General features: G+C 55.0%; 26 non-coding genes and 1 pseudogene across 26 annotated transcripts; all 27 read left to right on the top strand.

The window, feature by feature from the left end:
• The first annotated feature begins 262 nt into the window (after positions 1–262).
• Positions 263–463, top strand: LOC145275412 (U2 spliceosomal RNA). The gene has a single exon (XR_013867242.1). It is a non-coding gene; the product is annotated as a U2 spliceosomal RNA (small nuclear RNA).
• A 357-nt stretch (positions 464–820) lies between these two features.
• On the top strand, positions 821–1,021 carry LOC145275411 (U2 spliceosomal RNA). Its single transcript, XR_013867241.1, has one exon. It is a non-coding gene; the product is annotated as a U2 spliceosomal RNA (small nuclear RNA).
• Positions 1,022–1,378: 357 nt separating this feature from the next.
• On the top strand, positions 1,379–1,579 carry LOC145275409 (U2 spliceosomal RNA). Its single transcript, XR_013867240.1, has one exon. It is a non-coding gene; the product is annotated as a U2 spliceosomal RNA (small nuclear RNA).
• A 357-nt stretch (positions 1,580–1,936) lies between these two features.
• Positions 1,937–2,137, top strand: LOC145275408 (U2 spliceosomal RNA). Its single transcript, XR_013867239.1, has one exon. It is a non-coding gene; the product is annotated as a U2 spliceosomal RNA (small nuclear RNA).
• Positions 2,138–2,494: 357 nt separating this feature from the next.
• Positions 2,495–2,695, top strand: LOC145275406 (U2 spliceosomal RNA). The gene has a single exon (XR_013867237.1). It is a non-coding gene; the product is annotated as a U2 spliceosomal RNA (small nuclear RNA).
• Positions 2,696–3,052: 357 nt separating this feature from the next.
• On the top strand, positions 3,053–3,253 carry LOC145275405 (U2 spliceosomal RNA). The gene has a single exon (XR_013867236.1). It is a non-coding gene; the product is annotated as a U2 spliceosomal RNA (small nuclear RNA).
• Positions 3,254–3,610: 357 nt separating this feature from the next.
• On the top strand, positions 3,611–3,811 carry LOC145275404 (U2 spliceosomal RNA). Its single transcript, XR_013867235.1, has one exon. It is a non-coding gene; the product is annotated as a U2 spliceosomal RNA (small nuclear RNA).
• A 357-nt stretch (positions 3,812–4,168) lies between these two features.
• Positions 4,169–4,361, top strand: LOC145275539 (U2 spliceosomal RNA). Its single transcript, XR_013867343.1, has one exon. It is a non-coding gene; the product is annotated as a U2 spliceosomal RNA (small nuclear RNA).
• Positions 4,362–11,373: 7,012 nt separating this feature from the next.
• Positions 11,374–11,574, top strand: LOC145275510 (U2 spliceosomal RNA). Its single transcript, XR_013867331.1, has one exon. It is a non-coding gene; the product is annotated as a U2 spliceosomal RNA (small nuclear RNA).
• A 357-nt stretch (positions 11,575–11,931) lies between these two features.
• Positions 11,932–12,132, top strand: LOC145275403 (U2 spliceosomal RNA). Its single transcript, XR_013867234.1, has one exon. It is a non-coding gene; the product is annotated as a U2 spliceosomal RNA (small nuclear RNA).
• Positions 12,133–12,489: 357 nt separating this feature from the next.
• LOC145275402 (U2 spliceosomal RNA) lies at positions 12,490–12,690 on the top strand. Its single transcript, XR_013867233.1, has one exon. It is a non-coding gene; the product is annotated as a U2 spliceosomal RNA (small nuclear RNA).
• Positions 12,691–13,047: 357 nt separating this feature from the next.
• LOC145275401 (U2 spliceosomal RNA) lies at positions 13,048–13,248 on the top strand. Its single transcript, XR_013867232.1, has one exon. It is a non-coding gene; the product is annotated as a U2 spliceosomal RNA (small nuclear RNA).
• A 357-nt stretch (positions 13,249–13,605) lies between these two features.
• LOC145275400 (U2 spliceosomal RNA) lies at positions 13,606–13,806 on the top strand. Its single transcript, XR_013867231.1, has one exon. It is a non-coding gene; the product is annotated as a U2 spliceosomal RNA (small nuclear RNA).
• Positions 13,807–14,163: 357 nt separating this feature from the next.
• Positions 14,164–14,364, top strand: LOC145275398 (U2 spliceosomal RNA). The gene has a single exon (XR_013867230.1). It is a non-coding gene; the product is annotated as a U2 spliceosomal RNA (small nuclear RNA).
• A 357-nt stretch (positions 14,365–14,721) lies between these two features.
• On the top strand, positions 14,722–14,922 carry LOC145275397 (U2 spliceosomal RNA). The gene has a single exon (XR_013867229.1). It is a non-coding gene; the product is annotated as a U2 spliceosomal RNA (small nuclear RNA).
• A 357-nt stretch (positions 14,923–15,279) lies between these two features.
• Positions 15,280–15,480, top strand: LOC145275396 (U2 spliceosomal RNA). Its single transcript, XR_013867228.1, has one exon. It is a non-coding gene; the product is annotated as a U2 spliceosomal RNA (small nuclear RNA).
• Positions 15,481–15,837: 357 nt separating this feature from the next.
• LOC145275394 (U2 spliceosomal RNA) lies at positions 15,838–16,038 on the top strand. Its single transcript, XR_013867226.1, has one exon. It is a non-coding gene; the product is annotated as a U2 spliceosomal RNA (small nuclear RNA).
• Positions 16,039–16,395: 357 nt separating this feature from the next.
• On the top strand, positions 16,396–16,596 carry LOC145275393 (U2 spliceosomal RNA). Its single transcript, XR_013867225.1, has one exon. It is a non-coding gene; the product is annotated as a U2 spliceosomal RNA (small nuclear RNA).
• Positions 16,597–16,953: 357 nt separating this feature from the next.
• Positions 16,954–17,154, top strand: LOC145275392 (U2 spliceosomal RNA). The gene has a single exon (XR_013867224.1). It is a non-coding gene; the product is annotated as a U2 spliceosomal RNA (small nuclear RNA).
• A 357-nt stretch (positions 17,155–17,511) lies between these two features.
• LOC145275391 (U2 spliceosomal RNA) lies at positions 17,512–17,712 on the top strand. The gene has a single exon (XR_013867223.1). It is a non-coding gene; the product is annotated as a U2 spliceosomal RNA (small nuclear RNA).
• A 357-nt stretch (positions 17,713–18,069) lies between these two features.
• Positions 18,070–18,270, top strand: LOC145275390 (U2 spliceosomal RNA). The gene has a single exon (XR_013867222.1). It is a non-coding gene; the product is annotated as a U2 spliceosomal RNA (small nuclear RNA).
• A 357-nt stretch (positions 18,271–18,627) lies between these two features.
• LOC145275389 (U2 spliceosomal RNA) lies at positions 18,628–18,828 on the top strand. Its single transcript, XR_013867221.1, has one exon. It is a non-coding gene; the product is annotated as a U2 spliceosomal RNA (small nuclear RNA).
• A 357-nt stretch (positions 18,829–19,185) lies between these two features.
• On the top strand, positions 19,186–19,386 carry LOC145275387 (U2 spliceosomal RNA). Its single transcript, XR_013867220.1, has one exon. It is a non-coding gene; the product is annotated as a U2 spliceosomal RNA (small nuclear RNA).
• A 357-nt stretch (positions 19,387–19,743) lies between these two features.
• Positions 19,744–19,944, top strand: LOC145275386 (U2 spliceosomal RNA). The gene has a single exon (XR_013867219.1). It is a non-coding gene; the product is annotated as a U2 spliceosomal RNA (small nuclear RNA).
• Positions 19,945–20,301: 357 nt separating this feature from the next.
• LOC145275385 (U2 spliceosomal RNA) lies at positions 20,302–20,502 on the top strand. The gene has a single exon (XR_013867218.1). It is a non-coding gene; the product is annotated as a U2 spliceosomal RNA (small nuclear RNA).
• A 357-nt stretch (positions 20,503–20,859) lies between these two features.
• Positions 20,860–21,060, top strand: LOC145275384 (U2 spliceosomal RNA). The gene has a single exon (XR_013867217.1). It is a non-coding gene; the product is annotated as a U2 spliceosomal RNA (small nuclear RNA).
• Positions 21,061–21,417: 357 nt separating this feature from the next.
• Positions 21,418–21,560, top strand: LOC145275536 (U2 spliceosomal RNA; annotated as a pseudogene).
• The last annotated feature ends 2,248 nt before the right edge of the window (positions 21,561–23,808 follow it).

The raw sequence follows: 23,808 nt of genomic DNA, 5'->3' as shown, positions 1-23,808 counted from the left end.
GTCCTTACTTCCCTTTACTTAGTTGTTGCTGGCTTTGCTTTCGTTCGCTTTCGGTTCGGTCCGCTCGGCTGGATGGACCGTTCGTTGGTCTCATTAGCTGGATGACGGAGGCGGGCGGGCGGCCCTCCTTGGCCGCTGCCTGCGATCGACGCTTCCACTAGTAGAGAGGGGCCGGGGGTAGGGGGGTCGTTGTCGCTCTGCCCGCAACCTTTGCCGCCCGGACCGGTCCACTGACGACCCCGGCCCCGGAGGGAGCCCCTTTATCGCTTCTCGGCCTCTTCTGGCTAAGATCAAAGTGTAGTATCTGTTCTTATCAGCTTAATATCTGATAGGTCCCTCGCATGGAGGGATCACGATATTAAACTGATTTTTGGAACTCGGTCAAGGGTTAGGAGCTTGCTCCCCCTTCTCCACGGGTTGGCCTGGTATTGCACTGCCTCCAGGAGTTAACAGCCCCGATTCTGACCCCAGCTCGCTCGGGAAAGAGTCAGAAAACGCAATCCCAAAAACAGACTGACTACTACTTTGATCTTACTACTAAACTAAACGACTTTGTTGGTCCTTACTTCCCTTTACTTAGTTGTTGCTGGCTTTGCTTTCGTTCGCTTTCGGTTCGGTCCGCTCGGCTGGATGGACCGTTCGTTGGTCTCATTAGCTGGATGACGGAGGCGGGCGGGCGGCCCTCCTTGGCCGCTGCCTGCGATCGACGCTTCCACTAGTAGAGAGGGGCCGGGGGTAGGGGGGTCGTTGTCGCTCTGCCCGCAACCTTTGCCGCCCGGACCGGTCCACTGACGACCCCGGCCCCGGAGGGAGCCCCTTTATCGCTTCTCGGCCTCTTCTGGCTAAGATCAAAGTGTAGTATCTGTTCTTATCAGCTTAATATCTGATAGGTCCCTCGCATGGAGGGATCACGATATTAAACTGATTTTTGGAACTCGGTCAAGGGTTAGGAGCTTGCTCCCCCTTCTCCACGGGTTGGCCTGGTATTGCACTGCCTCCAGGAGTTAACAGCCCCGATTCTGACCCCAGCTCGCTCGGGAAAGAGTCAGAAAACGCAATCCCAAAAACAGACTGACTACTACTTTGATCTTACTACTAAACTAAACGACTTTGTTGGTCCTTACTTCCCTTTACTTAGTTGTTGCTGGCTTTGCTTTCGTTCGCTTTCGGTTCGGTCCGCTCGGCTGGATGGACCGTTCGTTGGTCTCATTAGCTGGATGACGGAGGCGGGCGGGCGGCCCTCCTTGGCCGCTGCCTGCGATCGACGCTTCCACTAGTAGAGAGGGGCCGGGGGTAGGGGGGTCGTTGTCGCTCTGCCCGCAACCTTTGCCGCCCGGACCGGTCCACTGACGACCCCGGCCCCGGAGGGAGCCCCTTTATCGCTTCTCGGCCTCTTCTGGCTAAGATCAAAGTGTAGTATCTGTTCTTATCAGCTTAATATCTGATAGGTCCCTCGCATGGAGGGATCACGATATTAAACTGATTTTTGGAACTCGGTCAAGGGTTAGGAGCTTGCTCCCCCTTCTCCACGGGTTGGCCTGGTATTGCACTGCCTCCAGGAGTTAACAGCCCCGATTCTGACCCCAGCTCGCTCGGGAAAGAGTCAGAAAACGCAATCCCAAAAACAGACTGACTACTACTTTGATCTTACTACTAAACTAAACGACTTTGTTGGTCCTTACTTCCCTTTACTTAGTTGTTGCTGGCTTTGCTTTCGTTCGCTTTCGGTTCGGTCCGCTCGGCTGGATGGACCGTTCGTTGGTCTCATTAGCTGGATGACGGAGGCGGGCGGGCGGCCCTCCTTGGCCGCTGCCTGCGATCGACGCTTCCACTAGTAGAGAGGGGCCGGGGGTAGGGGGGTCGTTGTCGCTCTGCCCGCAACCTTTGCCGCCCGGACCGGTCCACTGACGACCCCGGCCCCGGAGGGAGCCCCTTTATCGCTTCTCGGCCTCTTCTGGCTAAGATCAAAGTGTAGTATCTGTTCTTATCAGCTTAATATCTGATAGGTCCCTCGCATGGAGGGATCACGATATTAAACTGATTTTTGGAACTCGGTCAAGGGTTAGGAGCTTGCTCCCCCTTCTCCACGGGTTGGCCTGGTATTGCACTGCCTCCAGGAGTTAACAGCCCCGATTCTGACCCCAGCTCGCTCGGGAAAGAGTCAGAAAACGCAATCCCAAAAACAGACTGACTACTACTTTGATCTTACTACTAAACTAAACGACTTTGTTGGTCCTTACTTCCCTTTACTTAGTTGTTGCTGGCTTTGCTTTCGTTCGCTTTCGGTTCGGTCCGCTCGGCTGGATGGACCGTTCGTTGGTCTCATTAGCTGGATGACGGAGGCGGGCGGGCGGCCCTCCTTGGCCGCTGCCTGCGATCGACGCTTCCACTAGTAGAGAGGGGCCGGGGGTAGGGGGGTCGTTGTCGCTCTGCCCGCAACCTTTGCCGCCCGGACCGGTCCACTGACGACCCCGGCCCCGGAGGGAGCCCCTTTATCGCTTCTCGGCCTCTTCTGGCTAAGATCAAAGTGTAGTATCTGTTCTTATCAGCTTAATATCTGATAGGTCCCTCGCATGGAGGGATCACGATATTAAACTGATTTTTGGAACTCGGTCAAGGGTTAGGAGCTTGCTCCCCCTTCTCCACGGGTTGGCCTGGTATTGCACTGCCTCCAGGAGTTAACAGCCCCGATTCTGACCCCAGCTCGCTCGGGAAAGAGTCAGAAAACGCAATCCCAAAAACAGACTGACTACTACTTTGATCTTACTACTAAACTAAACGACTTTGTTGGTCCTTACTTCCCTTTACTTAGTTGTTGCTGGCTTTGCTTTCGTTCGCTTTCGGTTCGGTCCGCTCGGCTGGATGGACCGTTCGTTGGTCTCATTAGCTGGATGACGGAGGCGGGCGGGCGGCCCTCCTTGGCCGCTGCCTGCGATCGACGCTTCCACTAGTAGAGAGGGGCCGGGGGTAGGGGGGTCGTTGTCGCTCTGCCCGCAACCTTTGCCGCCCGGACCGGTCCACTGACGACCCCGGCCCCGGAGGGAGCCCCTTTATCGCTTCTCGGCCTCTTCTGGCTAAGATCAAAGTGTAGTATCTGTTCTTATCAGCTTAATATCTGATAGGTCCCTCGCATGGAGGGATCACGATATTAAACTGATTTTTGGAACTCGGTCAAGGGTTAGGAGCTTGCTCCCCCTTCTCCACGGGTTGGCCTGGTATTGCACTGCCTCCAGGAGTTAACAGCCCCGATTCTGACCCCAGCTCGCTCGGGAAAGAGTCAGAAAACGCAATCCCAAAAACAGACTGACTACTACTTTGATCTTACTACTAAACTAAACGACTTTGTTGGTCCTTACTTCCCTTTACTTAGTTGTTGCTGGCTTTGCTTTCGTTCGCTTTCGGTTCGGTCCGCTCGGCTGGATGGACCGTTCGTTGGTCTCATTAGCTGGATGACGGAGGCGGGCGGGCGGCCCTCCTTGGCCGCTGCCTGCGATCGACGCTTCCACTAGTAGAGAGGGGCCGGGGGTAGGGGGGTCGTTGTCGCTCTGCCCGCAACCTTTGCCGCCCGGACCGGTCCACTGACGACCCCGGCCCCGGAGGGAGCCCCTTTATCGCTTCTCGGCCTCTTCTGGCTAAGATCAAAGTGTAGTATCTGTTCTTATCAGCTTAATATCTGATAGGTCCCTCGCATGGAGGGATCACGATATTAAACTGATTTTTGGAACTCGGTCAAGGGTTAGGAGCTTGCTCCCCCTTCTCCACGGGTTGGCCTGGTATTGCACTGCCTCCAGGAGTTAACAGCCCCGATTCTGACCCCAGCTCGCTCGGGAAAGAGTCAGAAAACGCAATCCCAAAAACAGACTGACTACTACTTTGATCTTACTACTAAACTAAACGACTTTGTTGGTCCTTACTTCCCTTTACTTAGTTGTTGCTGGCTTTGCTTTCGTTCGCTTTCGGTTCGGTCCGCTCGGCTGGATGGACCGTTCGTTGGTCTCATTAGCTGGATGACGGAGGCGGGCGGGCGGCCCTCCTTGGCCGCTGCCTGCGATCGACGCTTCCACTAGTAGAGAGGGGCCGGGGGTAGGGGGGTCGTTGTCGCTCTGCCCGCAACCTTTGCCGCCCGGACCGGTCCACTGACGACCCCGGCCCCGGAGGGAGCCCCTTTATCGCTTCTCGGCCTCTTCTGGCTAAGATCAAAGTGTAGTATCTGTTCTTCAGTGCTTGCTCTGGTCTGCTATTAGTTGACGAGTTGGGAGCTTTTGGCCTTTGGTCAAAAGTCTTTTTTCTTTTTTTTGGCCTCTTTTGGCGTCTTGCTCTTGCGAGGACCAGCCCCTTCTTTGGGGATTGGACCTCCTTGAGAATTTGTTGAATTTTTGTTTTGTTTCTTGTTAACTGTTGTTTTCTATTTTTTTACAGATAGTCCGGGGTCTAGCTAGAGCTTAAGCAGCCGGCAGGGCCAAGGGATACCGACGTGCCTTTTTAGGCGAAGGTCCCTTGGTTTCCGAATCGGCGGGCACTAGTTGGGCTCCGGGCCTTCACTTAGATGGAGCAGGCCTCTGCTCCTGCCACCTTGGGGGACGCCCCAGGTGTAGTGTCCGAGACGGGTCGGGGGGGTGCCATCCCGCAAGGCACCCCCAGTTCGAGAAGGGTTCCCGGGGTCGCCACCCCAGAGGTCGGATCGAGAGCGGGGGTCGCTGCCCCCAGTCCAGTGGTCGAGACTACTGGAGTGAGTTCGGAAGGGTCGAGTTCGGTCGCGGGGGTCGCCGCCCCCAGTTCGAGACGCGTGTCGGGGGTTGCTGCCCGTAAAGGCAACCCCAGTTCGAGTGCAGCGGTCGCTAAGGCAGGCAGAATGATGGTCGCGGGGGGGGATGCCCCGTGGGGTACCCCCAATGAGGTGGGTCCTAGCGTTGCCATCATAGAAGTCCCCCCAACTGTAGCTATAGGCAGAGCAGGGGCTATGACAAGGGAGAAAGTGGCGGAGGCTTGGAGGAACTCCATGAGGGAGTCGAAAGGAGACGAGGAGGCTGCGACCTGGGAGGAGGCGCGGAAAAACCGTAGACGGCCGGTTAAGCGTTGGTGGGTCCCGGACGAGGGTCCCCCAACTGGAACGCAATCTGAGAGGAACAGCCCACAAAAGCCGTCGATGGAGGGCCTCAGAAAGGCAAAATCGGAGGAGGTAATAGTGGTGGATGGGTGCTCCCCGGGGTCAGGGAGGGCGTCAGCGACGGAAGCAGTACCAGCCAGTGCGGAGGATTGGCCAGCCCTCACCAAGGACGATTCCCCAATTCCGGCTGCACAAAGAGAGGTGACAACTGCATGGTCGGGCGCAAAGACAAGTACGGCGGTTCCAGGAGGCAAGAAGAAGACCCCCCAGTACTACAAAGACCTCCTGGAAAATAATTTTAAGGAATATGCGTCCGGCAGCGTGATGAAGATTGTTCCAGGGGTACAAGAGGCCATACAGGAGCGGTCGATCGCCTTCCTCACCTTCGACGAGAAGGGGAAGGGACTCACCAGGATCCCGCAGGAGAAGATGGCGGAAATATTGGGAGAGCTGCGGATTCCGGCCCAGTATATGGTTCGGCGTTTTTTTGCCATGTGGGATATCCTTTTGCCATCAAGGGAGGTTGCAGAGAGACTGTCAAAAGGGGATCTCACATGGAAAGGATTTCGACTGAGGCCGGAATACAAGTCTAAGAGAAGGGCAGCTGTTACGATAAAAGGGGTGCCCAGCTTCATCTCGGAGGACCAGCTGGGTGCCACGATGTCCCAATATGGAGAGGTTGAAAGTGTGCAGCCGGTGATTGGGCCCCGTGGAATAAGGATGGGGGAGATTAAGCTCGAGATGAGGGTCGATAGGAAGGAGGTAGAAAAGATCCCCTCCCAACTATCTTGCGAGGGTTGGACCATGCTAGTTCTGGTAGAAGGGAGGAGACCGCACTGCTGGTCCTGCCAAAAACCTGGCCATGTGTCCCGCTTCTGTCCCAAAAGGATAGAGGAAGAGAAGAAGAACAAGGGGCAGAAGCCGGCCGAAGAAAAGGCAGTTGAAAGGAACGAGGCCGACACCTGGAGCAAGGTGGTGTCCAGGAGGACCAAGAAAATAGCTGAGGTGTCCGCTCCCACAACAACACCCAGAGGAGCGGCGGTGTCGGCCAAACGGAAGCTCAGGGTCAGCTCCTCCGAATCAGAAGGAGAAGATGGAGGAGAATCCAAGAAGGATGCAAAAAGAGAAAAGACGGCAGAAGAAGACCCTGAGCATCCGCCAACAGCCCCCGATGAGGATGTCCAGGCCACCCCTCCCCTATTCAACACGCCTCCAGAGGAAAAGGAGCCGGGCGAAGCCCCTGAAACACCGATGGAGGCTGAGGAGCCAGTAAGAAAACTAACAGAGAAGCCGGCAGCCCCCAGAGAGGAGAAGACAAGGAAGTTTCCTTTCTGGCCGGGGGAAAGGATATGTGAAGTAAGGATGAGTGAGACGGTCAGCGACCTCAACGGAAGACAAAAAAAACATCTCAAGTCCCTCGAAAGCCTCTCAAAGGTGGACGAGAAGGAGGTCGCTGATCCCAGAAACTTCCCGGATGCTCCTCAGCTCATCACGTTCGTCCGGCCAAATAGGGGAGGGCGAGCGAAAGCCCTATGGAGGATGCTGGAGGCCAGCAAAACAGCGTTTAAGGGGCTGAAGATATTCGACGGGGAGCACCCATCACTAGGGCAAATAGCCAAGAAAAGTGAGGGGCGGGTCCCTATTTATGTTCACCCCTCCCTGTATAGGGCTCTAAAAATTACGTTTCCTCTGGACGTTGGGGGCCTGGCTAGAGACGGACGGCTTACGTCCGACCTGCTCTCGGGCAGTCTTGGCCAGGCCTTTGACGTCCTGTCCCCCGAGGACTTCAGACCCCTAGTTGACGAATTTTACTAGGTAGGGAAGCATGGCCACGGGCTTGAACCTGGCTAGTTTGAATGCGAGGGGCATGAGATCTCGAAGCAAAGCTGCTCGCGTGCTGAGGGATCTCGTGGCCCTTGAGGTAGATATAGCTGCGTTGCAGGAGACCCACTTTGTTGGGCCCGGGGATTGCAGTGTGCTGGTCAACGACTTTGACGTTTACTCAGCATACGGCAATCTCCGTAGCAGTGGGGTTTCTGTTCTAGTAAGTCGCACCCTGTCTGCGACGGTTACCGTTATCCACGCCGACGCTCATGGGAGGCTGGTCGTGGTCGATGTTGCCGTTAAAAGCGGCGTGTTCCGGATAGTGGCAGTTTATGCACCTAACATCCCCAGCGAGAGGGTTTCCTTTTTTCGGCGGGTGGAGGTGTTTCTCTCTTCGGGTCCGGAGCGGGTAGTCTTAATGGGGGACTGGAATGCCGTCCTGGACCCCAGCATAGATAAGGTCGGGGGGGTTAGAGGGTCGGGTTGGTGTGAAAGCAGCCTGTCTGACCTGATGGCCTCGTGCGATCTGGTCGATAGGTTCCGTCTGGATCACCCCGGGAGGGAGATGTGGACGTGGCATACTAGTGCGGCCTCCAGTCCAAGTACATACTTGGACAGGATGTTAATTAGAAGGGGCGACGTAGATTTTCTATCTTGTCCCACGTTCCACTGGCTAGGTCATTCGGACCACAAACTCGTGTTGGCCCGTTTGAAGTTAGGTAATAGGCCTAGGTTGGCTGGCTACTGGAAGTTGAACGCCTCCTTGTTGGAGTCGGAAGACTTCCGGGAGCGGCTGACAACACTAATCCAGAGGGAGTTAGTGGGGGCGGTTACCGGGAGTAGCTGGTGGGTTAAGCTTAAGGTCACCATTAGGCGCTTTTGTGTCCACTATAGCCAAAGCCTCGCGTTAGTTAGGGCTCGGACCAAAAGGCACTTAGACGATAGACTGACCCGGGCGGTGGCAGGGGGGGATTCCCTAGAACTAGCTCTAGTAAAGGAGGACCTGAATCGCTTGGCTAGCGAGCGATACACAGGTCAGGTAGTTAGAGCTAGGTTAAAAAGAGTCTCCAACGAAGCCGCGAACGTTGACGCTGTTGAGCGTGGGGCTGCTTTAAGACGTGGCTCGGATGGGTACATTCGGGAAGTGAAAGACCTGGAAGGGCGCTCTCTCGTGTCGGCGCGGGAGATCTGCAACGGGTTTCGACAACATCTGGAGGAGCGATTCACCCAACTACCCAGACTCCGCGGCCAGGAGTTTGGCGGCTATTTGGCTGGCTCGCCCCGCCTTACTGCGGACCGAGCGGCTAGCTGCGAGGGGATGGTTACGGAGCGTGAGGTCATTACTGCGTTGAAGCAGGTAGGCCTCAACAAATCTCCGGGACTTGATGGTTTGCCCTATGAATTGTTCTTGAGGCTGTCGCCCATGTTTGTGCCCCTTCTGACGGGCGTGTTTAACCACTGGTTTGTCACGGGCTCGATCCCGAGACAGGTAACCAAAGGAGTGGTCACGCTTCTGAAGAAGGGGAACCAACCTGGAGGGGGGAATCTAGACGATTACAGGCCGATCACTCTGCTTAACGCAGACGTGAAGATTTTGGCTCGTGTTCTCGCAAACCGGATGCAGGTTGTTATCGGTGACTTGATCGAACCGGATCAGAATTACGCTGTGAAGGGTCGATCAATTCAGAACAACTTGCACCTGGTGCGCTTGATCTTAGAGGGTTTAGAAGACGACACGGAAGCCGCGCTGATCAATTTGGATCAGTCCAAGGCGTTCGATAGGGTGGACCATGGGTTCCTGAGGTCTGTTGTGGAAACCGCCGGCTTTGGTCCGGACTTCCGCAAGTGGGTCTCTGCTCTGTATCGTGATCCCGCGGTAGTGGTGCAAGTCAACGGTAGGTTGTCGGAGTCCTTTGGGGTCTCTCGGTCGGTGCGGCAGGGCTGTCCGCTGTCGCCTCTGCTCTATGTCCTGGCGTTGGAGCCCTTCCTTCGCAAATTAAGGGACGAGGCGGCGAGACCAGTCCTACGCGGCATTGCTCTACCTGGCGGCCGATTTGCCAGGGTGTCCGCGTACGCTGATGACGTCACCGTTTTCGCAGCTTGTCGTAACGACATCGAAGCGGTGATAGAGGCGATCGCTGAGTACGAAGTTGTTACAGGGGCCGTGATCAATCGCAGCAAGTCCGTCGGCCTGCGGTTGAGCGCCTGGACCGGGGTAAACTCGCTTCCAGGTGCGTTCGGCTGGACTGATGGCCCGGTTAAGATCCTCGGCGTGTGGTTCGGGCCGGATCTCCAGTTGGACAAGAATTGGTCGGAGGTACAGACGAAGGTCGAATCGTCGGTCGTGTCTTGGATTCGAAGGAGGTTGTCCTTGAAGGGTCGTGCGGAGGCATGCGCCACTTACGTGTTTCCGCTGATCCTTTACCGTTTATCTGTTCTTCCCCTGCCTGCGGACCGCTGTAAGGCTTTAGAGCGCCTCCTTTTTAAACTGCTGTGGAAAGGAGGAAAGCCGTATGTCCGTAGACAGGTCTGTACGCAGAAACTTGGCGAGGGAGGCTTGGGAATGCCGGACTTGAAAAGTCACAAGCATGCTGAAAGACTGGCGTTCCTGAGTCGTACACTGTTAGAGGAGACGCACTGGGTACCAGCGGTGGAACAGGCTTTTCCGCAGCTCGTATCCGCCCCTGCCGCTGAAGGTCGCAGAAGACCAGCAGGGGATTCGCGTTTCTTCACCGAGTGCCGGGCTGCCCTTAGGGCGTTGCCGGGGTCCAGTGACCTTGCGCGGTCTAGGAGGAGGCTGTATCGGGATCTAGTGGTGGGGACCGCTAACGATCCGCTGGTGGAGCGGCTACATCTGTCGGGGGAGGAGGTTCTCTCGCTGTGGAGTTGGGCGCCTGCCAGCAGTCATTTAAATAATTCAGAATTTTCAGTAACGTGGAGACTGGTCCGGGACGCGTTGCCACTTTTCGACCGACTTGCCAGGGATTGCCGGGATAGAGAATTTTATTATCCCCCGTGCCCCCGCTGCAATGACGAGGAGGAGGACGAGACGAGGGAACACGCGTTCTTTCTTTGCAGCGGGGTGCGGAGTCTCTGGAGGTATGTCGAAGAGGTAACGGCTCGCATCGACCCCGAGCGGTCGGTGCCACTTGATTTAGCGTATGTGGTCGATAATGTGGACCCGCCGTTTTCTAGGGAGAAACGGTTGGTGTTTCTAGCGATACTAGCCGTAGCTAGGTTAGTGACGTGGGTTTCACGTCTAGACATCGTCTATGAGGGGCAGTCTGTTTCCGATCGGGATCTGGTCGTTCGTTTTAAGCACCAACTTAAAACGAAAATCAGATGCGATTGGGAAAGGTTGCCCCGCATCGACTTTGATAGAAGATGGGTGCACAACACTAGTTTGTGCATCCGACGAGGAGCCAGGTTCGAGTTCGTGCTTCCCCCTGGTTAGAATTGGTCCTAGGGTGCTGGGGTTGGTGTTTTCTATACTCGGAACCCACCCCAATGTATTTGTTAAACAAGAGTTTACTCTTGTCCATGGGTAGAAGCTAGGGTTAGTTAGGAGATGGTAACCACTTCGAGTGGAAGATGAGTATCTTTATTAGGGCCTAGACTAGGGATGTATGTGTGTCGATCCGGTCCCTGATTTATTTTTATTCGGCACTAGGAGAGCTTCCAAAGATGCCCACTCCCACTTGTTTGTTTTGTCCCCGGCCTTTGTTGCCCCTTATGCATTTTTATCTTGGAAGACGCCGTCCATTCCCGACGAACCCCCTCCACAAGTTATTTTTTTTCACCAGCAGTTTTTGCTGTCCTGTAGATCCTCCATTCCCCACTAGGGAGCGACCTGCTTGCTTTCACCTTTCCCTTCGGGGAGGGGACCGGAAGACAGTGGGCGTTCCACTAACGAGTAGAGAGTAGGATGGGAGGGTCCCTTACTAATCCGCCCCCATAGGCATTTTGTTAAGTTGTTTTCTTTTTCTTTCTTTTTGGGTGTATTTTAGCTTGCCCCCCTCCCCTTCATCTCACCCCCATTTATTTAAAAAAAAAAAAAAAAAAAAAAAAAAAAAAAAAAAAAAAAAAAAAAAAATACTTTTGTTTGTACATATATTTTTGTTTTGTTTATGTAAATACACTTTTTTATTATTACAGAATGCATGAAGGTCGCCTGCCATCCCGTTAAGCTGGGGAGAATTAGTTTTGTTTTAAATAGGTCCTGGTAAGAATGTAAGGCGAATTGTAGAATGATAGTTCTCTAGTGTAGTCTTTTAATAAAGAACTTGTCTTTCAGTACAAGTCTAGCGTTAGCTTTAGTCAAGACCCGATTTCTTTTTTCCCCACACCCCCCCCCCCTACTTGGCCCTGGTGCCTAAGTTGTTACGGACCCCAAATAAGGCCTTGGCAGTAGATAATGCCAAGGTCGGGGCCGTAACGACTAAATAAATTCTCGGCCTCTTCTGGCTAAGATCAAAGTGTAGTATCTGTTCTTATCAGCTTAATATCTGATAGGTCCCTCGCATGGAGGGATCACGATATTAAACTGATTTTTGGAACTCGGTCAAGGGTTAGGAGCTTGCTCCCCCTTCTCCACGGGTTGGCCTGGTATTGCACTGCCTCCAGGAGTTAACAGCCCCGATTCTGACCCCAGCTCGCTCGGGAAAGAGTCAGAAAACGCAATCCCAAAAACAGACTGACTACTACTTTGATCTTACTACTAAACTAAACGACTTTGTTGGTCCTTACTTCCCTTTACTTAGTTGTTGCTGGCTTTGCTTTCGTTCGCTTTCGGTTCGGTCCGCTCGGCTGGATGGACCGTTCGTTGGTCTCATTAGCTGGATGACGGAGGCGGGCGGGCGGCCCTCCTTGGCCGCTGCCTGCGATCGACGCTTCCACTAGTAGAGAGGGGCCGGGGGTAGGGGGGTCGTTGTCGCTCTGCCCGCAACCTTTGCCGCCCGGACCGGTCCACTGACGACCCCGGCCCCGGAGGGAGCCCCTTTATCGCTTCTCGGCCTCTTCTGGCTAAGATCAAAGTGTAGTATCTGTTCTTATCAGCTTAATATCTGATAGGTCCCTCGCATGGAGGGATCACGATATTAAACTGATTTTTGGAACTCGGTCAAGGGTTAGGAGCTTGCTCCCCCTTCTCCACGGGTTGGCCTGGTATTGCACTGCCTCCAGGAGTTAACAGCCCCGATTCTGACCCCAGCTCGCTCGGGAAAGAGTCAGAAAACGCAATCCCAAAAACAGACTGACTACTACTTTGATCTTACTACTAAACTAAACGACTTTGTTGGTCCTTACTTCCCTTTACTTAGTTGTTGCTGGCTTTGCTTTCGTTCGCTTTCGGTTCGGTCCGCTCGGCTGGATGGACCGTTCGTTGGTCTCATTAGCTGGATGACGGAGGCGGGCGGGCGGCCCTCCTTGGCCGCTGCCTGCGATCGACGCTTCCACTAGTAGAGAGGGGCCGGGGGTAGGGGGGTCGTTGTCGCTCTGCCCGCAACCTTTGCCGCCCGGACCGGTCCACTGACGACCCCGGCCCCGGAGGGAGCCCCTTTATCGCTTCTCGGCCTCTTCTGGCTAAGATCAAAGTGTAGTATCTGTTCTTATCAGCTTAATATCTGATAGGTCCCTCGCATGGAGGGATCACGATATTAAACTGATTTTTGGAACTCGGTCAAGGGTTAGGAGCTTGCTCCCCCTTCTCCACGGGTTGGCCTGGTATTGCACTGCCTCCAGGAGTTAACAGCCCCGATTCTGACCCCAGCTCGCTCGGGAAAGAGTCAGAAAACGCAATCCCAAAAACAGACTGACTACTACTTTGATCTTACTACTAAACTAAACGACTTTGTTGGTCCTTACTTCCCTTTACTTAGTTGTTGCTGGCTTTGCTTTCGTTCGCTTTCGGTTCGGTCCGCTCGGCTGGATGGACCGTTCGTTGGTCTCATTAGCTGGATGACGGAGGCGGGCGGGCGGCCCTCCTTGGCCGCTGCCTGCGATCGACGCTTCCACTAGTAGAGAGGGGCCGGGGGTAGGGGGGTCGTTGTCGCTCTGCCCGCAACCTTTGCCGCCCGGACCGGTCCACTGACGACCCCGGCCCCGGAGGGAGCCCCTTTATCGCTTCTCGGCCTCTTCTGGCTAAGATCAAAGTGTAGTATCTGTTCTTATCAGCTTAATATCTGATAGGTCCCTCGCATGGAGGGATCACGATATTAAACTGATTTTTGGAACTCGGTCAAGGGTTAGGAGCTTGCTCCCCCTTCTCCACGGGTTGGCCTGGTATTGCACTGCCTCCAGGAGTTAACAGCCCCGATTCTGACCCCAGCTCGCTCGGGAAAGAGTCAGAAAACGCAATCCCAAAAACAGACTGACTACTACTTTGATCTTACTACTAAACTAAACGACTTTGTTGGTCCTTACTTCCCTTTACTTAGTTGTTGCTGGCTTTGCTTTCGTTCGCTTTCGGTTCGGTCCGCTCGGCTGGATGGACCGTTCGTTGGTCTCATTAGCTGGATGACGGAGGCGGGCGGGCGGCCCTCCTTGGCCGCTGCCTGCGATCGACGCTTCCACTAGTAGAGAGGGGCCGGGGGTAGGGGGGTCGTTGTCGCTCTGCCCGCAACCTTTGCCGCCCGGACCGGTCCACTGACGACCCCGGCCCCGGAGGGAGCCCCTTTATCGCTTCTCGGCCTCTTCTGGCTAAGATCAAAGTGTAGTATCTGTTCTTATCAGCTTAATATCTGATAGGTCCCTCGCATGGAGGGATCACGATATTAAACTGATTTTTGGAACTCGGTCAAGGGTTAGGAGCTTGCTCCCCCTTCTCCACGGGTTGGCCTGGTATTGCACTGCCTCCAGGAGTTAACAGCCCCGATTCTGACCCCAGCTCGCTCGGGAAAGAGTCAGAAAACGCAATCCCAAAAACAGACTGACTACTACTTTGATCTTACTACTAAACTAAACGACTTTGTTGGTCCTTACTTCCCTTTACTTAGTTGTTGCTGGCTTTGCTTTCGTTCGCTTTCGGTTCGGTCCGCTCGGCTGGATGGACCGTTCGTTGGTCTCATTAGCTGGATGACGGAGGCGGGCGGGCGGCCCTCCTTGGCCGCTGCCTGCGATCGACGCTTCCACTAGTAGAGAGGGGCCGGGGGTAGGGGGGTCGTTGTCGCTCTGCCCGCAACCTTTGCCGCCCGGACCGGTCCACTGACGACCCCGGCCCCGGAGGGAGCCCCTTTATCGCTTCTCGGCCTCTTCTGGCTAAGATCAAAGTGTAGTATCTGTTCTTATCAGCTTAATATCTGATAGGTCCCTCGCATGGAGGGATCACGATATTAAACTGATTTTTGGAACTCGGTCAAGGGTTAGGAGCTTGCTCCCCCTTCTCCACGGGTTGGCCTGGTATTGCACTGCCTCCAGGAGTTAACAGCCCCGATTCTGACCCCAGCTCGCTCGGGAAAGAGTCAGAAAACGCAATCCCAAAAACAGACTGACTACTACTTTGATCTTACTACTAAACTAAACGACTTTGTTGGTCCTTACTTCCCTTTACTTAGTTGTTGCTGGCTTTGCTTTCGTTCGCTTTCGGTTCGGTCCGCTCGGCTGGATGGACCGTTCGTTGGTCTCATTAGCTGGATGACGGAGGCGGGCGGGCGGCCCTCCTTGGCCGCTGCCTGCGATCGACGCTTCCACTAGTAGAGAGGGGCCGGGGGTAGGGGGGTCGTTGTCGCTCTGCCCGCAACCTTTGCCGCCCGGACCGGTCCACTGACGACCCCGGCCCCGGAGGGAGCCCCTTTATCGCTTCTCGGCCTCTTCTGGCTAAGATCAAAGTGTAGTATCTGTTCTTATCAGCTTAATATCTGATAGGTCCCTCGCATGGAGGGATCACGATATTAAACTGATTTTTGGAACTCGGTCAAGGGTTAGGAGCTTGCTCCCCCTTCTCCACGGGTTGGCCTGGTATTGCACTGCCTCCAGGAGTTAACAGCCCCGATTCTGACCCCAGCTCGCTCGGGAAAGAGTCAGAAAACGCAATCCCAAAAACAGACTGACTACTACTTTGATCTTACTACTAAACTAAACGACTTTGTTGGTCCTTACTTCCCTTTACTTAGTTGTTGCTGGCTTTGCTTTCGTTCGCTTTCGGTTCGGTCCGCTCGGCTGGATGGACCGTTCGTTGGTCTCATTAGCTGGATGACGGAGGCGGGCGGGCGGCCCTCCTTGGCCGCTGCCTGCGATCGACGCTTCCACTAGTAGAGAGGGGCCGGGGGTAGGGGGGTCGTTGTCGCTCTGCCCGCAACCTTTGCCGCCCGGACCGGTCCACTGACGACCCCGGCCCCGGAGGGAGCCCCTTTATCGCTTCTCGGCCTCTTCTGGCTAAGATCAAAGTGTAGTATCTGTTCTTATCAGCTTAATATCTGATAGGTCCCTCGCATGGAGGGATCACGATATTAAACTGATTTTTGGAACTCGGTCAAGGGTTAGGAGCTTGCTCCCCCTTCTCCACGGGTTGGCCTGGTATTGCACTGCCTCCAGGAGTTAACAGCCCCGATTCTGACCCCAGCTCGCTCGGGAAAGAGTCAGAAAACGCAATCCCAAAAACAGACTGACTACTACTTTGATCTTACTACTAAACTAAACGACTTTGTTGGTCCTTACTTCCCTTTACTTAGTTGTTGCTGGCTTTGCTTTCGTTCGCTTTCGGTTCGGTCCGCTCGGCTGGATGGACCGTTCGTTGGTCTCATTAGCTGGATGACGGAGGCGGGCGGGCGGCCCTCCTTGGCCGCTGCCTGCGATCGACGCTTCCACTAGTAGAGAGGGGCCGGGGGTAGGGGGGTCGTTGTCGCTCTGCCCGCAACCTTTGCCGCCCGGACCGGTCCACTGACGACCCCGGCCCCGGAGGGAGCCCCTTTATCGCTTCTCGGCCTCTTCTGGCTAAGATCAAAGTGTAGTATCTGTTCTTATCAGCTTAATATCTGATAGGTCCCTCGCATGGAGGGATCACGATATTAAACTGATTTTTGGAACTCGGTCAAGGGTTAGGAGCTTGCTCCCCCTTCTCCACGGGTTGGCCTGGTATTGCACTGCCTCCAGGAGTTAACAGCCCCGATTCTGACCCCAGCTCGCTCGGGAAAGAGTCAGAAAACGCAATCCCAAAAACAGACTGACTACTACTTTGATCTTACTACTAAACTAAACGACTTTGTTGGTCCTTACTTCCCTTTACTTAGTTGTTGCTGGCTTTGCTTTCGTTCGCTTTCGGTTCGGTCCGCTCGGCTGGATGGACCGTTCGTTGGTCTCATTAGCTGGATGACGGAGGCGGGCGGGCGGCCCTCCTTGGCCGCTGCCTGCGATCGACGCTTCCACTAGTAGAGAGGGGCCGGGGGTAGGGGGGTCGTTGTCGCTCTGCCCGCAACCTTTGCCGCCCGGACCGGTCCACTGACGACCCCGGCCCCGGAGGGAGCCCCTTTATCGCTTCTCGGCCTCTTCTGGCTAAGATCAAAGTGTAGTATCTGTTCTTATCAGCTTAATATCTGATAGGTCCCTCGCATGGAGGGATCACGATATTAAACTGATTTTTGGAACTCGGTCAAGGGTTAGGAGCTTGCTCCCCCTTCTCCACGGGTTGGCCTGGTATTGCACTGCCTCCAGGAGTTAACAGCCCCGATTCTGACCCCAGCTCGCTCGGGAAAGAGTCAGAAAACGCAATCCCAAAAACAGACTGACTACTACTTTGATCTTACTACTAAACTAAACGACTTTGTTGGTCCTTACTTCCCTTTACTTAGTTGTTGCTGGCTTTGCTTTCGTTCGCTTTCGGTTCGGTCCGCTCGGCTGGATGGACCGTTCGTTGGTCTCATTAGCTGGATGACGGAGGCGGGCGGGCGGCCCTCCTTGGCCGCTGCCTGCGATCGACGCTTCCACTAGTAGAGAGGGGCCGGGGGTAGGGGGGTCGTTGTCGCTCTGCCCGCAACCTTTGCCGCCCGGACCGGTCCACTGACGACCCCGGCCCCGGAGGGAGCCCCTTTATCGCTTCTCGGCCTCTTCTGGCTAAGATCAAAGTGTAGTATCTGTTCTTATCAGCTTAATATCTGATAGGTCCCTCGCATGGAGGGATCACGATATTAAACTGATTTTTGGAACTCGGTCAAGGGTTAGGAGCTTGCTCCCCCTTCTCCACGGGTTGGCCTGGTATTGCACTGCCTCCAGGAGTTAACAGCCCCGATTCTGACCCCAGCTCGCTCGGGAAAGAGTCAGAAAACGCAATCCCAAAAACAGACTGACTACTACTTTGATCTTACTACTAAACTAAACGACTTTGTTGGTCCTTACTTCCCTTTACTTAGTTGTTGCTGGCTTTGCTTTCGTTCGCTTTCGGTTCGGTCCGCTCGGCTGGATGGACCGTTCGTTGGTCTCATTAGCTGGATGACGGAGGCGGGCGGGCGGCCCTCCTTGGCCGCTGCCTGCGATCGACGCTTCCACTAGTAGAGAGGGGCCGGGGGTAGGGGGGTCGTTGTCGCTCTGCCCGCAACCTTTGCCGCCCGGACCGGTCCACTGACGACCCCGGCCCCGGAGGGAGCCCCTTTATCGCTTCTCGGCCTCTTCTGGCTAAGATCAAAGTGTAGTATCTGTTCTTATCAGCTTAATATCTGATAGGTCCCTCGCATGGAGGGATCACGATATTAAACTGATTTTTGGAACTCGGTCAAGGGTTAGGAGCTTGCTCCCCCTTCTCCACGGGTTGGCCTGGTATTGCACTGCCTCCAGGAGTTAACAGCCCCGATTCTGACCCCAGCTCGCTCGGGAAAGAGTCAGAAAACGCAATCCCAAAAACAGACTGACTACTACTTTGATCTTACTACTAAACTAAACGACTTTGTTGGTCCTTACTTCCCTTTACTTAGTTGTTGCTGGCTTTGCTTTCGTTCGCTTTCGGTTCGGTCCGCTCGGCTGGATGGACCGTTCGTTGGTCTCATTAGCTGGATGACGGAGGCGGGCGGGCGGCCCTCCTTGGCCGCTGCCTGCGATCGACGCTTCCACTAGTAGAGAGGGGCCGGGGGTAGGGGGGTCGTTGTCGCTCTGCCCGCAACCTTTGCCGCCCGGACCGGTCCACTGACGACCCCGGCCCCGGAGGGAGCCCCTTTATCGCTTCTCGGCCTCTTCTGGCTAAGATCAAAGTGTAGTATCTGTTCTTATCAGCTTAATATCTGATAGGTCCCTCGCATGGAGGGATCACGATATTAAACTGATTTTTGGAACTCGGTCAAGGGTTAGGAGCTTGCTCCCCCTTCTCCACGGGTTGGCCTGGTATTGCACTGCCTCCAGGAGTTAACAGCCCCGATTCTGACCCCAGCTCGCTCGGGAAAGAGTCAGAAAACGCAATCCCAAAAACAGACTGACTACTACTTTGATCTTACTACTAAACTAAACGACTTTGTTGGTCCTTACTTCCCTTTACTTAGTTGTTGCTGGCTTTGCTTTCGTTCGCTTTCGGTTCGGTCCGCTCGGCTGGATGGACCGTTCGTTGGTCTCATTAGCTGGATGACGGAGGCGGGCGGGCGGCCCTCCTTGGCCGCTGCCTGCGATCGACGCTTCCACTAGTAGAGAGGGGCCGGGGGTAGGGGGGTCGTTGTCGCTCTGCCCGCAACCTTTGCCGCCCGGACCGGTCCACTGACGACCCCGGCCCCGGAGGGAGCCCCTTTATCGCTTCTCGGCCTCTTCTGGCTAAGATCAAAGTGTAGTATCTGTTCTTATCAGCTTAATATCTGATAGGTCCCTCGCATGGAGGGATCACGATATTAAACTGATTTTTGGAACTCGGTCAAGGGTTAGGAGCTTGCTCCCCCTTCTCCACGGGTTGGCCTGGTATTGCACTGCCTCCAGGAGTTAACAGCCCCGATTCTGACCCCAGCTCGCTCGGGAAAGAGTCAGAAAACGCAATCCCAAAAACAGACTGACTACTACTTTGATCTTACTACTAAACTAAACGACTTTGTTGGTCCTTACTTCCCTTTACTTAGTTGTTGCTGGCTTTGCTTTCGTTCGCTTTCGGTTCGGTCCGCTCGGCTGGATGGACCGTTCGTTGGTCTCATTAGCTGGATGACGGAGGCGGGCGGGCGGCCCTCCTTGGCCGCTGCCTGCGATCGACGCTTCCACTAGTAGAGAGGGGCCGGGGGTAGGGGGGTCGTTGTCGCTCTGCCCGCAACCTTTGCCGCCCGGACCGGTCCACTGACGACCCCGGCCCCGGAGGGAGCCCCTTTATCGCTTCTCGGCCTCTTCTGGCTAAGATCAAAGTGTAGTATCTGTTCTTATCAGCTTAATATCTGATAGGTCCCTCGCATGGAGGGATCACGATATTAAACTGATTTTTGGAACTCGGTCAAGGGTTAGGAGCTTGCTCCCCCTTCTCCACGGGTTGGCCTGGTATTGCACTGCCTCCAGGAGTTAACAGCCCCGATTCTGACCCCAGCTCGCTCGGGAAAGAGTCAGAAAACGCAATCCCAAAAACAGACTGACTACTACTTTGATCTTACTACTAAACTAAACGACTTTGTTGGTCCTTACTTCCCTTTACTTAGTTGTTGCTGGCTTTGCTTTCGTTCGCTTTCGGTTCGGTCCGCTCGGCTGGATGGACCGTTCGTTGGTCTCATTAGCTGGATGACGGAGGCGGGCGGGCGGCCCTCCTTGGCCGCTGCCTGCGATCGACGCTTCCACTAGTAGAGAGGGGCCGGGGGTAGGGGGGTCGTTGTCGCTCTGCCCGCAACCTTTGCCGCCCGGACCGGTCCACTGACGACCCCGGCCCCGGAGGGAGCCCCTTTATCGCTTCTCGGCCTCTTCTGGCTAAGATCAAAGTGTAGTATCTGTTCTTATCAGCTTAATATCTGATAGGTCCCTCGCATGGAGGGATCACGATATTAAACTGATTTTTGGAACTCGGTCAAGGGTTAGGAGCTTGCTCCCCCTTCTCCACGGGTTGGCCTGGTATTGCACTGCCTCCAGGAGTTAACAGCCCCGATTCTGACCCCAGCTCGCTCGGGAAAGAGTCAGAAAACGCAATCCCAAAAACAGACTGACTACTACTTTGATCTTACTACTAAACTAAACGACTTTGTTGGTCCTTACTTCCCTTTACTTAGTTGTTGCTGGCTTTGCTTTCGTTCGCTTTCGGTTCGGTCCGCTCGGCTGGATGGACCGTTCGTTGGTCTCATTAGCTGGATGACGGAGGCGGGCGGGCGGCCCTCCTTGGCCGCTGCCTGCGATCGACGCTTCCACTAGTAGAGAGGGGCCGGGGGTAGGGGGGTCGTTGTCGCTCTGCCCGCAACCTTTGCCGCCCGGACCGGTCCACTGACGACCCCGGCCCCGGAGGGAGCCCCTTTATCGCTTCTCGGCCTCTTCTGGCTAAGATCAAAGTGTAGTATCTGTTCTTATCAGCTTAATATCTGATAGGTCCCTCGCATGGAGGGATCACGATATTAAACTGATTTTTGGAACTCGGTCAAGGGTTAGGAGCTTGCTCCCCCTTCTCCACGGGTTGGCCTGGTATTGCACTGCCTCCAGGAGTTAACAGCCCCGATTCTGACCCCAGCTCGCTCGGGAAAGAGTCAGAAAACGCAATCCCAAAAACAGACTGACTACTACTTTGATCTTACTACTAAACTAAACGACTTTGTTGGTCCTTACTTCCCTTTACTTAGTTGTTGCTGGCTTTGCTTTCGTTCGCTTTCGGTTCGGTCCGCTCGGCTGGATGGACCGTTCGTTGGTCTCATTAGCTGGATGACGGAGGCGGGCGGGCGGCCCTCCTTGGCCGCTGCCTGCGATCGACGCTTCCACTAGTAGAGAGGGGCCGGGGGTAGGGGGGTCGTTGTCGCTCTGCCCGCAACCTTTGCCGCCCGGACCGGTCCACTGACGACCCCGGCCCCGGAGGGAGCCCCTTTATCGCTTCTCGGCCTCTTCTGGCTAAGATCAAAGTGTAGTATCTGTTCTTATCAGCTTAATATCTGATAGGTCCCTCGCATGGAGGGATCACGATATTAAACTGATTTTTGGAACTCGGTCAAGGGTTAGGAGCTTGCTCCCCCTTCTCCACGGGTTGGCCTGGTATTGCACTGCCTCCAGGAGTTAACAGCCCCGATTCTGACCCCAGCTCGCTCGGGAAAGAGTCAGAAAACGCAATCCCAAAAACAGACTGACTACTACTTTGATCTTACTACTAAACTAAACGACTTTGTTGGTCCTTACTTCCCTTTACTTAGTTGTTGCTGGCTTTGCTTTCGTTCGCTTTCGGTTCGGTCCGCTCGGCTGGATGGACCGTTCGTTGGTCTCATTAGCTGGATGACGGAGGCGGGCGGGCGGCCCTCCTTGGCCGCTGCCTGCGATCGACGCTTCCACTAGTAGAGAGGGGCCGGGGGTAGGGGGGTCGTTGTCGCTCTGCCCGCAACCTTTGCCGCCCGGACCGGTCCACTGACGACCCCGGCCCCGGAGGGAGCCCCTTTATCGCTTCTCGGCCTTTTGGCTAAGATCAAAGTGTAGTATCTGTTCTCAGTGCTTACTGCGGTCTGCCTTAAAGCCGAGTTGAGAGCTCTTAAGCTATTAGCTTAGAGTCTTTTTTGCTTGTCTCTTGCAAGGACCAGCCCCTTCTTGGGGATTTGGACCCGCAAAGACTTGTTTTTTGTTTCTTGTTATATGTTATTGCCCATCCTGGGCAACTATTAACTGTTTTTTCTTTCTTTGTTACAGATAGTCCGGGGTCCAGCTAGCACTTAAGCAGCCGGCAGGGCCAAGGGAAACCGACGTGCCTTTTTAGGCGAAGGTCCCCTTGGTTTCCGAATCGGCGGGTGTCTAGCCGGGCCTTGGGCCACCAAATAGATGGAGCAGGCCTCTGCTCCTGCCACCTTGGGGGACGCCCCAGGTGTAGCTATCGTGAAGGGTCCGGGGGGTGCCGTCCCGCAAGGCACCCCCAGTTCGAGAAGGGTTTCCGGGGTCGCTGCCCCAGAGTTGGCCGGATCGCGAGAGGGGGTCGCCACCCCCAGTAGGGTCGAGGCAGGTACGAGAGCGGGGGCCGCTACCCCCAGTGAGGTCGTGTCGGGTGTTGCCGCCCCAAAAGGCAGCACCAATCGGATGTCCGGAGCGAGAGCGGGGGTCGCCACCCCCAGTAGCGTTGAGTTGGGTGTCGCCACCCCGAAAGGTGACACAAATGCCCGTTTTATCCGAGAGCGGGTGGAGAAGAAGGCAAAGAAGTGGTGGGTCCTGGAGGAGGAAAAACCCAGAGTCCCTCTGACTAGGTCCCAGTCCGCCAGGGTTAGTCCTAGCAAAGTAGAGATAGTAGGACTTAGGAGGAGTAAGTCGGAAGATGTAATCGTGGTTGATGGGTGCTCCCCCGGGGGGACGGTGTCCGGTGACGAAACACCAACTAGCCTATTCGAGTGGCCAGCCCTCACAATGAGCGATTGCTCCCCAATCCCTCCTGGACAGGATAAGACAGCAGGAACGGTAGCAGCAGCAGCAGCAGCAGTGGAGGCCAGTATGACCAAAGCGGCGGATAACTGTGCGTGGGGTCGGAGAAAGGTGACCCAGAAGACCCCAGGCTACTACCAGGGACTGTTGCAGGAGAGATTCAAAAACTTCATAAGTGGAAATAAGCTAATGGTGGTGCCCGGAGCTCTGGAGGACATCAAACTCCGCACGGTTTCTCTAGTAACCCTTGACGCCAATGGAAAGGGACTCGTCGGCGTGCCGCTAGAGAAAATGTGCGACGCAATAGGAGAGCTCCGGATACCCGCACAGTACCTGGTTCGTAAATACCACGCTACGTGGGATCTCCTCCTGCCATCAAAGGAGGAAGCAGAGAAGTTAGCAGGAGGAGACCTCACGTGGAAGAACTTAAGGCTCCGCCCCGAGTATCTATCAAAGAGGAGAGCAGGAGTAACAGTGCTCGGGGTGCCCTGCTTTATCACTGCCGACCAGATAGGTGCCACCTTGGCCCAGTTTGGAGAGGTCGAGGAAGTCAACCCAACAAAAGGACCTCGAAATATCCAAACTGGGTCATATAAAATTCATATGAAGGTGGACCGGAAAAATTTTCACTTAATACCGGCGCAGCTAACTTGTGAGGGCTGGCAGATGGCCGTCATCGTCGAGGGGAGGAGGCCATACTGTTGGCAGTGTACCAAACCAGGACACGTGGCCCGATTCTGCCCTCAACGAAAAGACCAACAACCATCGGGCACGAAGGAGGTACCGCAGATTGTTCCAGCAGCGGAGGGCAAAAAGCAGACAGAGGAGGAAGGCGGAACTTGGAGCAAGGTCGTCGCCAAGAGGGGCAAGAAGAAGGAAGGAGGAGCCCCTGTAGAAACAACAAGAGCACCGGCGGCGACCACGAAAAGAAAGTTGCGAATGAGCTCCTCAGGATCGGAAGGGGAGGAAGGAGAGGCTGCTGGAAAACACAGCGAGAAGAGGGAGAGGAAAGAAGCTCCAAAAGAATCTCCCAAGAAGTCTCCCCCAGTGCAAGAAGCCATGGAAGAAATCAATACTGAGCCTCCAACATCAGTCGCCCCAGAGGACGCTCAGCCCACCCCACCCCTGTTTAACACCCCGGAGCCAGAGGTGATAGCTCCAGTTGTGGAAGAAGAAGGAAAAGAAGACCAGGAGAAGGCGGCCCCCAGGAAGGAAAAAACCCGAAAGTGTCCATTCTGGCCGGGGGTCCGCCTCTGCGAGGTGGATGAGGCAGTAGGAGACCTGAGCGGGACGCAGCGAAAACACCTGCGCATCCTGGAGAGTCTAAAGATGGTGGAGGGGAAGGACATCTCCGATCCCAGGAACTTCCCAGACGCTCCACAAATAATCACATTCGTCAGGCCCAACAGGGGTGGGCGAGCTAAAGCCCT

The sequence above is a fragment of the Euprymna scolopes genome, unplaced genomic scaffold (genome assembly GCF_053919585.1).
Source record: "Euprymna scolopes isolate OS-2025 unplaced genomic scaffold, ASM5391958v1 sca7, whole genome shotgun sequence".
Taxonomy (NCBI): domain Eukaryota; kingdom Metazoa; phylum Mollusca; class Cephalopoda; order Sepiida; family Sepiolidae; genus Euprymna; species Euprymna scolopes.
This window is presented reverse-complemented; position numbering and strand designations above follow the sequence as displayed.